This window comes from Oryx dammah, unplaced genomic scaffold (assembly GCF_014754425.2).
Source record: "Oryx dammah isolate SB20612 unplaced genomic scaffold, SCBI_Odam_1.1 HiC_scaffold_19, whole genome shotgun sequence".
NCBI classification, from domain to species: Eukaryota; Metazoa; Chordata; class Mammalia; order Artiodactyla; family Bovidae; genus Oryx; species Oryx dammah.
This window is the reverse complement of record NW_024070203.1, coordinates 80,678,796-80,692,794: the sequence shown is the minus strand read 5'-3', so window position 1 is coordinate 80,692,794 and position 13,999 is coordinate 80,678,796. Positions and strand designations below refer to the sequence as shown.

The following is a 13,999-nucleotide window of genomic DNA, read 5'->3' as shown; positions in this document are numbered from 1 at the left end:
GCTGCTGACAAGCTCGCGCGCAAAGACTCGGTGGGGTCGCGAGGCCCCCGGGCTGCGCGAACGTTCCGGCGGCGGGGCGGGAGGTCGGCGTTGTCCGTTTCTGCGCTACTGGCTTTCCTGTTTCCGATTGTCTGAAGTGTTTTGTCCCGTCTCCCGCTCCTCCTGGACTCAGGTTGTAACCACAATCGCCCGACTCCCTAGCTCTGTCCTCTCCTCCTCGTCTAGCCCCCTTGGGATCCCAGTCGTATCCCAGCCGTTCATAAATTCCTTAAATGTCTGCGGAGAAGCCTGCAAAAGAGAAATAAGCACGTGTGTCAAAATGTTAACTTCCCGTAGTCGGCAGGATTCGAACCTGCGCGGGGAGACCCCAATGGATTTCTAGTCCATCGCCTTAACCACTCGGCCACGACTACTGCTGGTGATGGTTTTGGCAGTGAGATCTATGTAGAGCTTGCACACAAGTGTCTAGTAACAGGTATGTTTGCATCACGGGGAAAACACTACAAAGCTTTTCTGTCAGATTAAGCGCACATTTGAATGTTTTACTTCTTAATAATTTTAGTTTCTTGGAGGGGATCTTGAGAGTATCTCCAATCAGAAAAAACGGAATTTTAGTAAAGTCGCTAGTTAGTCAGAAAACAAGAGAGAGGGAAGAAAGGTTGGTGCTGCTGTACACTGGCTTGCAGAGGTGTGCATTTTTCCGGAGATAACTGGGAATCTTAGCCCCGGATCAGCCTCCCGGCCTCCTTGCGTGATCAGCTCCACTCCCCCGCCGCTGTCTAAGAACAAACAGCTCCAGGACTCTTTTTACCCACCACGCATTAAAATAGTGTTCCCCACTGATTCAAATTCACTATGCAGGGCTAGAATGTCCCACAGTGTCTTAAAGACACTGCTTGGAAAAGTATGATGTGTGATACACCTGCAAGATATTGTCTCTCCTGTAAATACTATGTATGCACACTGAAACCAGAACTTTTGAGTATTTTTGAAAGGGAATTGCACAGAGGTTGGCAACCTTGGAAACTCTGGAGATACTTCGATCGAAATGAATTAGTAGCTTCATTTACTTGTTTTTTTTGTTGTCTGTTCAGAATATCTGTTAAAGATAGATATTCTGAACAGACAACCTATGATGGAGCAAATGTAGAGCCAACCTTTCAATATTCATGACTTTTGGAAGCCAGTTATTAAATGCAACCACTATTAAAAAATTAAATTATGTAAACTTACAGTTAAATTAACTATATTAAAAAACAAAAACAGTAGTCAGAATTCACGGTCTGATTATTACCCTACATTTTATTATAATTTATGTTTGAGGTTATTTACATCTGTTGTATCTGAAATAGTATACAGTGGTCTGTTGTTGTGAACCTCTTCCTAACTTCCCATTCAGAGATGTCACTTGGGTAGCTTGAAATTAGGCTTCCTGGGTGTATTTACACCAGGGATATTGCAAATGGTACAAAATACTTTTCTTGCTAGAGCTAGTTGTCAGGCACTTATCAGCATGTCACTAATTTTTACCACCAGGCAAATCAGCAAGGCAACTGTTCCCCTTACTTGTCAGGCTTCCCTGGTTCTTACTTTAACTATCAGAATCTTGTTGCATCGTATGACATCCCACTCAGTATATTGATATTTTGTTTTGTTTTTCCCCAACTTGCCTTGCTGGGTGATTTCTACTCAGAACTGACCTCCAGCAGAAAGATAGGAGTAAACCACTTGATACTGAAATTACCCTTGCAATATGCTTCCAGGGGGAGTTATGCATAGTTGGCATACAGTTTAATACACTTAAGTTAATAATTTGATTTTTCTTTATAAAAGATGAAATCTGAGGTATACCATGAGTAGTGGAAAGACTTAGCATGTAGATTTGCATGAAGGATTGTGAAAGATAAAAGAGGAAGTGTTTCTAATTTTGTGTTTTGTTTATATGAATATTAGGAAAAATGAAGCTTATTTCCTTCTTCCTTCACTCCCACCGCCATTTTAGTGTGTAGATATCATGTGTCGATCATCCAGAGGTAGGTGTTTTGAGAATTTCACTTACAGCTTATCATCTCTTCTTTGGAACTTCTGACTTCAGTTGTGTGGTCTTTCTGGCTTTAGAGAAAGTCAAGTTCAATGTCTACAGTGAGAAATGCCATATCCACATATGTGGATGGCTGTGTTATAAACTGGAAAATGAAAGCACACTACTAAAAATCTCCAGGGACTTCCCTGGTGGCCTAGTGGTTAACATTCCAGACTTCACTGTTGTGGCCCAAGTTCAAGCCCTGGTGGAGGAACTGAAATCCTGCAAGCCACACAGTGTGGCCAAAAAAAACAAAAAAAACAAAAAAGAAAAACTCCGGATGTCAGGAGCAATACCAGGTGCACTTCAGTGGACTCTAAGCAGTGGAGGTGGTTGTACCTGGTGAATGTATACATGGCTTTGGAAAATTCATGCAAATCATATTAGAAAACAATTTAAAAAAACATATTTTTTCATTTTTTTTCCAAAATAGTCTTGTATTGTCTCTGTAATTGTTAATATGTGTTGACAGTGGTGTGAATACTTGTCCCCTAACTCTTTCCCAGTCTTGGAAAGCATGCCAAGTGTCAGATGTTTCGTAAAGGAGTATAGCCAAGAGTCTTCAGACAATACAGTTATTAAGCATGGTAAAAGTGGCGTGCTGTGTATTATTACATTTACTTAGCATTCCAAAGAAGTATTTTAGGGAAAAGGTGTCCAAAATAAGAAAACTAAAGCCCTGCTGACTTTGCCAAGTAACTGAAGACTGCTCGGAACCTGCCTTCTTGCTAGCACTGATCTAAATGAGTTAGAGGTGGTAATACAACTGGTTCTGTTCTCACACACAGTTCAGGCCAACCTCTTAAGTTACAAGGTGTTTTATAGTTGTCCTAGCTGTTCACATCATGAATTGCAAGGCCTCTTTGGATTCCCATACATTAATAGGGATTCCCTGGTGGCTCAGATGGCAAAGAGTCTGCCTGCAATGCAGGAGACCCAGGTTCAATCCCTGGGTTGGGAAGATGCCCTGGAGAAGGAAATAGCAACCCACTCCAGTGTTCTTGCCTGGAAAATCCCATGGACTGGGGAACTTGGCAGGCTACAGTCCATTGGGTCGATGTATTAATGCTTTTCTCTCCCTACACCAAAAATAGGTACTCACTGCTGGGCAGTGACAGTGTCGTGGGTGTGAGGGGAGGCATCTTCGAAGAACAGTTGCCAGCCTTCCAGCTGCTAATGCTGGAGATGGAATAGCACTGGGGCAGTTCTGATTCTTTTAAGTGGTCCCCAAGTTAGGCCTCAGTGCCCCATAGGTAAATTCAGTCCAGAACACGCAGAATCTTTATTGGAATTTGTACACTCGTCTCTCACAGCTGTGGAGAGTTTAGACTAATCACAACTCTCACTGGGATCCTATCATCTTTGTAATTTGAAAAAGGATCAGGAGCCTGCAGACTTGGAACATCTTGAGAAAACTCTGGCTCTGAAATACATCATCACATGTGGGGGACACCACTTGCGGCATCATCGCAGAGAGCTGAAGAATGTTGAAATCGAGTATTTCTCTGGCGTGATTTCAAATGGCCTGAGAAATCCGAGAACTTTTTTTTTTTTAACTGCAAAACAGATTCTTTCCTCTTCCATCAACCCTGTTGCTGTCAAAGTGTCCCATGTTAGGTGCCAGAAATGAGCATAGCCTTTTAATGATAGCAATGCCAAGGTTAACACGGCTCCCGGCGCTCTCTCAAGAATCTGTTAGGATGTATTTTGATCCACAGACACGTTCCAAAGGTGTGCATTTCCTTCGTCTTTCTAGTTTCAGTACATTTCTCTTCAGCAGCCTGGACAAACCCTGTCACTTTTTGTCAGAACTTCTCATGCTTTCCGGCCCCTCGAACACTATTTTTCATGGACCCCCATGAGTCCATATGGTAGGGCTAGGCTCAAAGTTGGTATTTGGGAAGCAGCCTCTGACAGCCCAGAGACCTGGTGAACTACAGTCATTTGTTCAAAAGGCCAGTATTCACAGATGTGCTCTAAGAGGGTAATATAATTTTTGATCCCACCCAAATGGATATTTTATCACCAATCCACATAGCAACCAACAAACAGATCAACCCAAAGAGGCAAGTGCTAATTCCTGTGGCTCAAACCCATCAACCCCCTGAGGAGTCAGTAGTCCAGCCTTTGTTTGAGGCTTTGACATTAAAATATATTTTTTTTCACTTCTATCATTCTGTGAGTCCAGCTCCCTCTTCTCTCCTTGTCTCAAATAAATTTTTGCTTTATGATTTTTAGCCTTCAGAAAGTTAAACCTGATTCAAAAAAAAAGGATCAGTTGGGGAGCTATGTGGGGGAGTAAAAGTTTGAGCTAGGCGTTATAATGAAGGCAAAGAAAGAAAGTGAAGTAGCTCAATCGTGTCTGACTGTAGCCTACTATGCTCCTCCATCCATGGGATTTTCCAGGCAAGAATACTGGAGTGGGCTGCCATTTCCTTTTCCAAGAGATCTTCCCGACCCAGGGATTGAACCCAGACCTGCATTGTAGGTGGATGCTTTACCATCTGAGCCACCAGGCAAAGTAAGAACCAAATGGATGGAGGCCATTAGAAATGTCTCGCAGGCCAGGGCTTAGGTTTAGTGCCTAGTGGCCTTCCTGGTCCCCAGTTGGCCATAGTGCCTCTTAGGGAGGAACTCAGCATTTTAGGCTGACCAGTTTGCTCTAGTTCCTCAGCCATACTTCCACATATCAACCACATATCAACTTGAGGGACAGGGGCTGAACTGACGCATAGTTGTTTGCCCTATATTGCCTAGGAAGGTGGGGAAGAAGAGTGCCTTTTGAGAGCATCTAAATTGAAATACTTTTATGTGACTTTTAGGGACTAGGAAATCCCCATTGTATGTTAACAGTAAGGCTGGTTCTCTGACGACTTGTGAGTTAGAAGCTTGTAGAGATGATTAGGTCTTCCTTTCCCCAATTCCTGCTAACACAGGTGCGGAATGGTCCGTTCAAGCCTCAGAAGCTCTCGGCTGAAGGAAAATGAATCTTCTGAGCTTGCAGGGAGGTCTCAGCTCCAGGAGGGCCTGTGAGGGCTACCGAGGAGGGTCAAAGCAGACCTCGTGCTTACCTCCACACCTCTGCACTGGCATGTGCCTGGCCCTTGAATGAAGGGACAGATGCCTTCCATAGAAGGAGCAGCATATTTTCTGGTCTTTCTTTTTTTTTTTTTTCCTGAAAATGGACATCATCTCAGACTGCATGCAGCCAGGTTCTACCAGATATTTATGACTGGTAGAACATCTCTGATTGCTCTATCAGTTCCTACTTGCCCTGCTTGGTACTGAAAAGTCCTACCTGCACGATGAACGACCCCCTGTCCCTGCCCCGCCCCCCGCTCCCCCCCCCCCCACCCCGACACATACACACCAAGTCCCTGAGTCACTCCAGGACCTACTCACTCTTCTCGATCATTGCTGGCTTTGGAATTGGTCTGGGATGGCCTATATCTAATGGAGCTTCCCAGCTGGCGCTGGTGGTAAAGAACCCCCCTGTCAATGCAGGAGATGTAAGAGGCACCAGTTTGATCCCTGGGTTGGGAAGATCCCTTGGAGGAGGGTAGGGAAACCCACTTCAGTGTTCTTTCCTGGAGAATCCTATGGAGAGGAGCCTGTTGGGCTACAGTCCACAGGGTCATAAAGAGCAGGTTATGACTAAAATGATTTGGCATGCCTGGCTGCCCTATGAACCAGTGTGTGATGGATTTCTTTTACTTCCTTAAAATTTATTTTAAAATTTTCTGTATTTATTTTGGGCTGTGCTAGGTCTTCATTGCTGAGTGTGGACTTCCTCTAGTTGTGGTGAGCAGGGGCTACTCTTTGTTGTGGTGCACGCCCTTCTCATTATGGTAGCTTCTCTTGTTGCAGGGCATGACCTCCAGAGCATGGACTTCAGTAGTTGTGACCTATGGGCTTAATTGCCCTGCGGCATGTGGGATCTTCCCTGACCAAGGATCGAACCTGTGTCGCCTGAATTGGCAGTCCCTCTATTCTACTTTTTGGGCTTCCCTGGTAGTTCAGAGGTTAAAGCGTCTGCCTGCAATGCGGGAGACCCGGGTTCTATCCCTGGGTTGGGAAGATCCCCTGGAGAAGGAAATGGCAACCCACTCCAGTATTCTTGCCTGGAGAATCCCATGGGCAGAGGAGCCTGGTGGGCTACAGTCCATGGGGTCGCAAAGAGTCAGACATGACTGAGCGACTTCACTTCACTTCACTTTCTATTCTACTTTTAGATTGAACTCCCATTTCTATTCTGAGGCTGAAGTTTTGTCCAAAGCCCAAACCCTTGTCCAGGGCTGTAGTTGTTTCTTAGGGCTTCCAAAGATACATCACCACAAACTTGGTGCCTTAAAACAACAGAAATTTATTCTCTCAATACTGAAGGCCAGAAGTCTGAAATCAAGATATGGCGGGACCACACTCTCTGATGGTTTCAAGGGACAATTAGTTCCTTGCCTCTTCCATCTTCTGGTAGCTATTAGCATTCCTTGACATGTAGACTCATCACTCTAGTCACGCCTCTGTCTTCACATTGCCTTCTGTGTGTCTTATTTTATGAGGATCCATCTAATTGCCTTTAAGACTCACCCACATTACCCAGGGTAAGCTCTTCCTTTCAAGATTCTTAAGTTACTCACATTGGTAAAGCTCCCTTTTCAGATATTCCTGGACAATTTGGGTGAGTCTTAAAGAGAATTAGACTCTAGGGATTTGACACAGATATCTTTTTTTAGGGAGGAAGAAGTCATTACTTAGTTTACAAAGGTTCTGATATCTCTGGGCCCGTGTTGGCTCTTCCTGGGGGATGAGCCCCTTGTCTTTCTTATTTCTGGCTAAGGTAAAGAGTCAACATGAATATGTTCATGTATACACAACTCAGTATACACATCTCTCTGCTATTAATCTCTCTATTCATCCATCTAATCTACCTCTTTATATTATCTATCTAAAATGAGACAAAAGTTTTATGAAATTATATTTTAATTGATGTGAGATGTATTCTGATATTTCCTATTCTATTTAATTCCATTTCATTCTATTCTATCATTTTATTTGGAAAAAAGTGCTAGTCAAGACCTACTTCAATTGATGCATAGTAAGTAGTGACCTATAGTTTGCTGTATTCTGTTCTTAGAGCACTGCTCTGATTATATCCTGTTTCTTACTAACTCTTTTTAAATCTGTTTTTTTTTTTGTATTTATTTATAGCTGTGCTGGGTCTCCACTGCTGCAAGAGGGCTTTCTCCAGTTGCTGAGAGCAGTGACTGCTTCGTGGGCTCTAGGACACACAGGTACTGCAGGCCCAGCTGCCTTGCGGCATGAGGGATCTTCCGGGACCAGAGATTGAACCACAGTTCCCTGAATTGGCAGGCGGATTCTTAACTGCTGGACCACCAGGGAAGCCCCTTTGACTAACTCTCTGATGGTCTTATGTTGCTTTCCATGTGAAGTCCAAGGTCCCCAGCCTGGAAGTCTCCTAGTTCCCCTGCCCCCTCAGATCCATTATCCCTGGCAGGAGGCAGCAGACTGGGGGCTTTGGACCTGAAGGCTGGTCTGTGGCACTTGGAAGTGCTGTGGCCTTAGACAAGTTAACTTCATTTTTTATGTCCCTGTCCCTTCACTTGTAAAAGAGGATCAGGGTGCCTTCCTTTCTGGGCTGCTGTGAGGGTCAGATGAGAGAACACACACTTGGTGCTCAGTAAACATTAGTGGGGAGGTTTTCTGCCCAAGACATGCTCTGGTTCCCAACATACTCCACTTTTGGCTGTTTTCCAGAAGAATTTGATGCCCTCCTGTATCTGTCCATTTGTTCATTCTATTATCCCTTCCTGACCCAACTGCCCTTTTTGGAGAAACCAGTCTTTCTTGACTTCATCAAAATGTCACCATTTTAGTCTCCTCTTGTCGATGAGCGGGAAGTGGTCTGGTCTCCCTTGTGAGTCTGTAGCCTTATAACCATGTTTTGGTGCTTCTTGTCTGTCATAGTTCTAGGGTCCTTTACAAGAATGTGAGAGACTTTTTGGATAGGGAATGTGTTCACCCCATGTATACTTTCCCCATGCATCCCCTCAAAACACTTAGAACAAATAATATAATATATTGGGTGATTTCATGTGTAAAACTACCACTTGCTATAGGAACCTGGGATAAGTATGACTCTTAAGTTTTCCAGTTAATATAGAATGTTTGATAACTGTGTATGTAACTGAGGATGTCTTGCCTATCTTATATTTTTAATTCCATCAGAAAAAAAAATAATCCTTGGTTTATCTGAACTTTTCATATATACACACAGCTTGTATATATGAAAGTGACCAGCTGGTATATAAGTAATAAGTAGTAATATATAAGTAGTAACATGTACGAGTAAAAATGCTTGTATATAAATAAGTGACCAGCTTATAGCTGGTTTTATATCAATGATATCAAAGAAATTATCAATCATTCCTAGGGTTATCTTATATGCAAGTGTATATGTGTGCTTTAATCATTGTATCAGTGCATGGTAAAGGAAAATTGTTAGCAAAATAAAAGAATGGTATAGTTCTAGAAGAAATCTCAGCTTAACAGTATAGATTGAAGGTTATGAGCACAGGCTCTGGACCTAAAACTCTTGAATTTAAACCCTATTTATTATAAATAAAATTCATTCATTTACTGGTTGTGCTATTTAATCTATGTCTTTATGTCCTCATCTGTATAAATTGGGGCTAATAATAGTATCTACATTTTGGGGACTACTGTGAGGATTGAAATAGTTGGTACATGTGAAGGACTTACACAGCATCTGGACAGCATCTACCAGTAGAACACTGTGCATGCACCATATTTCACTTCAGGCACACATCCAGTAGATACGAGTGCAGGTATTTACCAAGGGACATTTCCTGGAATGTTCGTAGCAGCATGGTTTATAATAGCCCCAACTAGAAGCCCATCAATAGTACAATGGATAAATAAATTCCATTTTTTGTATATAATAGAATATCATAACATGTAACAACATGGATGAATCTCACAAACGTAGTAAAGAGTGAAGGTAACCAGATGTGAAAAGGGAAATAGTGTATGATTCCATTCATGTAAAGATCAAAACCAGGCAATGACAGCTAGAAAATAGGATAACGATTGCGCGAGTTGGGGAGAATGACTAGAAAGTAGCATGAGGAGAGTATCTGGGGGTGCTGGATATGCTGGCTTTTATGTTGCGGGTACTGACTATGTGGATGTACGCCGTTTGTGAAAATTCACCAAGCTGTGCACTTGTGATTTCTGTACTTTCCTGTATGTAAATTATATTAAAAAAATTTTTTTAAAAACAGTGTTGACCTGAAATGAATAGACTGCTAGATATTTTTCCAGCAAAGATGGATTTATTCAGGATTGGCAGAGAGTTGTGATTTTGGCACTGCAGCCGTGACAAGCCATGCAGATCTCTATATGACAAGAGAAGGAGAATGCTATTATAGGGGGAAGAAGGAAGCTGGGAGGGCTGTTGTAAACAAAGTCCACGGCTTCTCATTGACTGAGTCTTGTCAGGAAAAAAGGAAAGTCATTCTTGTTCCTGTTGAGCTCTGCTATCGTTGCAGGACCTGGGACTCCCTCTTCTGGTCTCCTTAATTTGTTTAACTGAGGTTTCTGTTTATCAAGTTTTTATATTTTCCCTTTTTGATCAAGATCTTTCTCTGAAAGCATCCCTGATCAAGAGTCAAACTTTCAAGTTTTAGTGGCTTTTTGTCTCTCAGTGTTAAGAAAGATGTGTCAAGTTGGAGGGAAAGTGAACAGATTGGAAACTTATTAAGGTCACATTTAAGTAACAAGGAGGTAGGAGGGTGAATACTCAGGCACTTTTTATCTAAAGTCCATATGTTATCAAGAGGAGCTTTCCAGGTGACACTAGGGGCAAAGAACCCATCAATGACATGAGACGTGGGTTCAATCCCTGGGTTGAAATCGAACCAGGGTCTCCTGCTTTGCAGGCAGAGTCTTTACCAACTGAGCTATCAGGGAATTTCTAGAAAGGCAATGCCAAAGAATCCTCATACTACTGTACAATTGTGCTCATTTCACATGTTAGCAAGGTTATGCTCAAAATCCTTCAAGCTAGGCTTCAGCAGTACATGAACTGAAAACTTCCAGATGTACAAGCTGAGTTTAGAAAACAGAGGAACCAGAGATCAAATTGCCAACATTCATTGGATTGTAGAGAAAGCAAGGGAATTCAGAAAACATCTGCTTCATTGACTATGTGAAAGCCTTTGACTGTGTGGATCACAACAAACTGGAAAATTCTTAAAGAGATGGGAATACCAGATCACCTTACTTGCCTCCTGAGAAACCTGTATGCAGATCAAGAAGCAGCAGTTAGAACTGAAGAGGTACCAACTGACCAAATCAAAATTGGGAAAGGAGTATGACAAGGCTCTATATTGTCACCCTGCTTATTTAAGTTCTATGCAGTGTACATCATGTGAAATGCCATGCTGGATAAATCACAAGCTGGAATCAAGATTACCAGGAGAAATATCAATAAACTCACATATGTAGATGATACCACTCTAATGGCAGAAAGGGAAGATGAACTAAAGAACCTCTTGATGAGGGTGAAAGAGGAGAGTGAAAAACCTGGCTTAAAACTTAACATTTAAAAAACTAAGTTCATGGCATCAGGTTCCGTCACTTCATGGCAAATATTAATAGAAGGGGAAAAGTGGAAACAGTGACAGATTTTCTTTTCTTGGGCTCCAAGATCACTATGGACAGTGACCGCAGCCATGAAACTGAAAGATGCTTGCTCCTTGGAAGGAAAGCTATGACAAACCTAGACAGCATATTAAATAGGAGAGACATCATTTTGCCAACAAAGTTCTGTCTACTCAAAGCTATGGTTTTTCCAGTAGTCATGTATGGATGTGAGATTTTTTTGGACCGTAAAGAAGGCTGAGAGCTGAAAAATTGATACTTTCAAACTGTGGTGCTGGAGAAGACTCTTGAGCGTCCCTTGGACTGCACGGAGACTGAACCAGTCCATCCTAAAGGAGACCAGTCCTGAATATTCATTGGAAGGACTGGTGTTGAAGCTGAAACTCCAATACTTTGGCCACCTGATGCGAAGAACTGACTCACTGTAAAAGACACTGATGCTGGGAAAGATTGAAGGCAAAAGGAGAAGAGGGCTGTATAGGATGAGATGGTTAGATATCACCACAGACTTAATGGACCTGAATTTGGGCAAACTCTGGGAGATAGTGAAGGAGAGGGAAGCCCGGCGTGCTGCAGTCCATGGGGTCACGAAGAGTGGGACACGGCTTAGTGACTGAACAACAACAACAATGGCAATGCTTTTGACCAAGGTACTTGGAGGGCCTTTACAAATTTTGCCAATTCAGTCTTTTTTTTTTTATTTATTTTTAATTTTTTTTGCCAATTCAGTCTTAAAGCAATTTGGTTTGGGCTGTGGTGGGTCTTTGCTGCTGCTCTTGTTGCAGTGCACGGGCTTCTCACTGTTCTCGTGGCGGCCTCTTCTGTTGTGGAGCACAGGCTCTAGGGCCTTGGCCTTCAGTTGTTGTGGCACACAGCTTCAGTAGTTGGAGCTTGCGGACTCTAGAGGGTTCGAGCTTCCGTAGTTAAAGTGTACAGGCTTAGCTGCTCTGTGGCATGTGCAATCTTCCTGGACTAGGGATCAAACCTATGTATGCTCACTGGCACGTGGATTCTTATCCTCAGTTACAGGGAAGTCCCCAGTTGAGTCTTTTGTTTTTTCCAATTGAGTCTTAATAATGCCATTAGTATGTTTGAAAAACCTGAGGATTGGGAGTGATAAGGATAACAAAAGTGTTATTGAACCAGAAAACACAGTGCAGACTCTTTGAAGTATGTGGCCAGTAAAATGGATTCGTCAATCACTATTTTAGAGGAATTTTAGAGGAGTTCCCCAGGTAGGGGTAATCTTTTCTAAAGGACTTTAGCCACAGGAGAGGCAGTGGTCTGAAAGAAAAGGCTTTAGTCCAGTATGAAAACATACAGATCTTGACTCAAATATACTTATATAAATCCATTAGACAGACATCTGTGCACATCTCTGCCAATTGCACAGTTTTGTTCATTTTTATCGCTGAGTAATATTCTTTGGAAGGAATGATGCCAAAGCTGAAACTCCAGTATTTTGGCCACCTCATGCGAAGAGTTGACTCATTTGAAAAGATTCTGATGCTGGGAGGGATTGGGGGCAGGAGGAGAAGGGGATAACAGAGGATGAGATGGCTGGATGGCATCACCGACTCGATGGACGTGAGTTTGAGTGAACTCCGGGAGATGGTGATGGACAGGGAGGCCTGGTGTGCTGTGGTTCATGGGGTCGCAAAGAGTTGGACATGACTGAGCAACTGAACTGAACTGAACTGAATATTCCATTGTATTTCTGCACATCTTCTGTATCCATTCTTCTGTTGATGGACATTTAGCTTGCTTCCATATCATTGCTATTGTAAATAGTGCTGCAATGAAAATTGGGGTACATGTGTATTTTTGAATTATGGTTTTCCCTGGATATATGCCCAGGAGTGGGGTTGCTAAGTCATTTGGTAATTCTGTTTTCAGCTTTTTAGAGAACCTACATACTGTTATCCATAGTGACTGTATTAATTTACATTCCTACCAATAGTGTAAGAGGGTTCCCTTTTTTCCACACCCTCTCCAGTGTTTATCGTTTGTGAATTTTTTGATGATGGCCATTCTGTCCAGTGTGATGTCATTGTAGTTTTGATTTGCTTTTCCCTAATAATTAGTGATGCTGAGCATCTTTTCACATGCCTCTTGGCCATCTATATGTCTTCTTTGGAGAAATGTCTATTTAGGTCTTCTGCCCAGGTTTTGATTGAATTCTTTTTTTTTTTTAATTGAGCTCTATGAGTTATTTGCATATTTTGGAGATTAATTGCTTGTCATTAGACAGAGAAAGTTGTATGAAATTCATTTGCCAGACCTCGAATGGGTGATCCATTAGGCTGTGTAAAAAGTGAGGAAGCAACACGAACAGGCTTCCCTGGTTTGTACTTCAGACAAGTGGAACAAGTAAGGCACTTTCTTGGTTCAACAAAAATCTGTGTTTTTAGGTGAGTACACCAATGGCGCCTCCTTCCTTTCCATATGCAAAAAAGGAAAAAGGGCGTTTGATAATTGAGATACCCCAGGGCAGGTAAGTTCATCAAACTCTTCTTTAAGGCACTGAAAGCTATGTCTCTCCTTATTCCCATAAAATTGGGTCTGGATTTTTTTTTTCAGTAAAGTATATAATGGTTTGGCTGTAAGAGAGAAATTTGAAATCTAATTTCAGTAATAACCAACTAGCCCAAGAAAACCATGAAGTTTTTTCTAAGTTGGCACTTTTGAGTTTTGGGAAACTTAGGAATCCATTAAGTCTATCTGGCTCCAGGTATAACCCTCGTTCTAATATCAGATACCCTAAATATTGAATCTGGGTTTGGGCAAACTGAAAATTTTCCTTGTCAACCTTAAGTCCCTTTAAGGTGAAAAGCTTTCTCAAGTGGATGCTGTTTTCCTGTAAGGAGGCTTAAGAAGGGGAGCAAAGAAGCAAATCATCCACATATTGCAACAAAGAAGGAAGCTCTCGGGGACTTTAGGATTTGCAGCCTTAAGGATTTGCAAGAAATAAAGACTTCGTAAAAGCCTGAGGCATTACTGTCCAGGTGAATTCTTCTCCTTCCCAAGTGAAGGCAAGAAGGTATTGGTTTGCTTCATCAACTGAAATAGCTTCTCTTGCAGGTCAGTCAGTGAAGAATCTGCCTGCAGTGCAGGAGACCGAGGTTTGATTCCTGGGTCGGGAAGATTCCCTGAAGGAGATGGCAACCCATTCCAGTATTCTGGCTTAGAGAATCCCATGGACAGAGGAGCCTG

The 13,999-nt window shown here is 42.4% G+C and overlaps 1 long non-coding RNA gene and 1 other non-coding gene across 2 annotated transcripts; one reads left to right on the top strand and one right to left on the bottom strand.

Moving 5' to 3' along the window:
• The first annotated feature begins 52 nt into the window (after positions 1-52).
• Positions 53-13,668, top strand: LOC120878465. Its single transcript, XR_005724551.1, has 2 exons — positions 53-475; positions 13,612-13,668. It is a non-coding gene; the product is annotated as an uncharacterized LOC120878465 (long non-coding RNA).
• On the bottom strand, positions 332-413 carry TRNAS-AGA. Its single transcript has one exon. It is a non-coding gene; the product is annotated as a tRNA-Ser (tRNA).
• Positions 13,669-13,999: the final 331 nt, after the last annotated feature.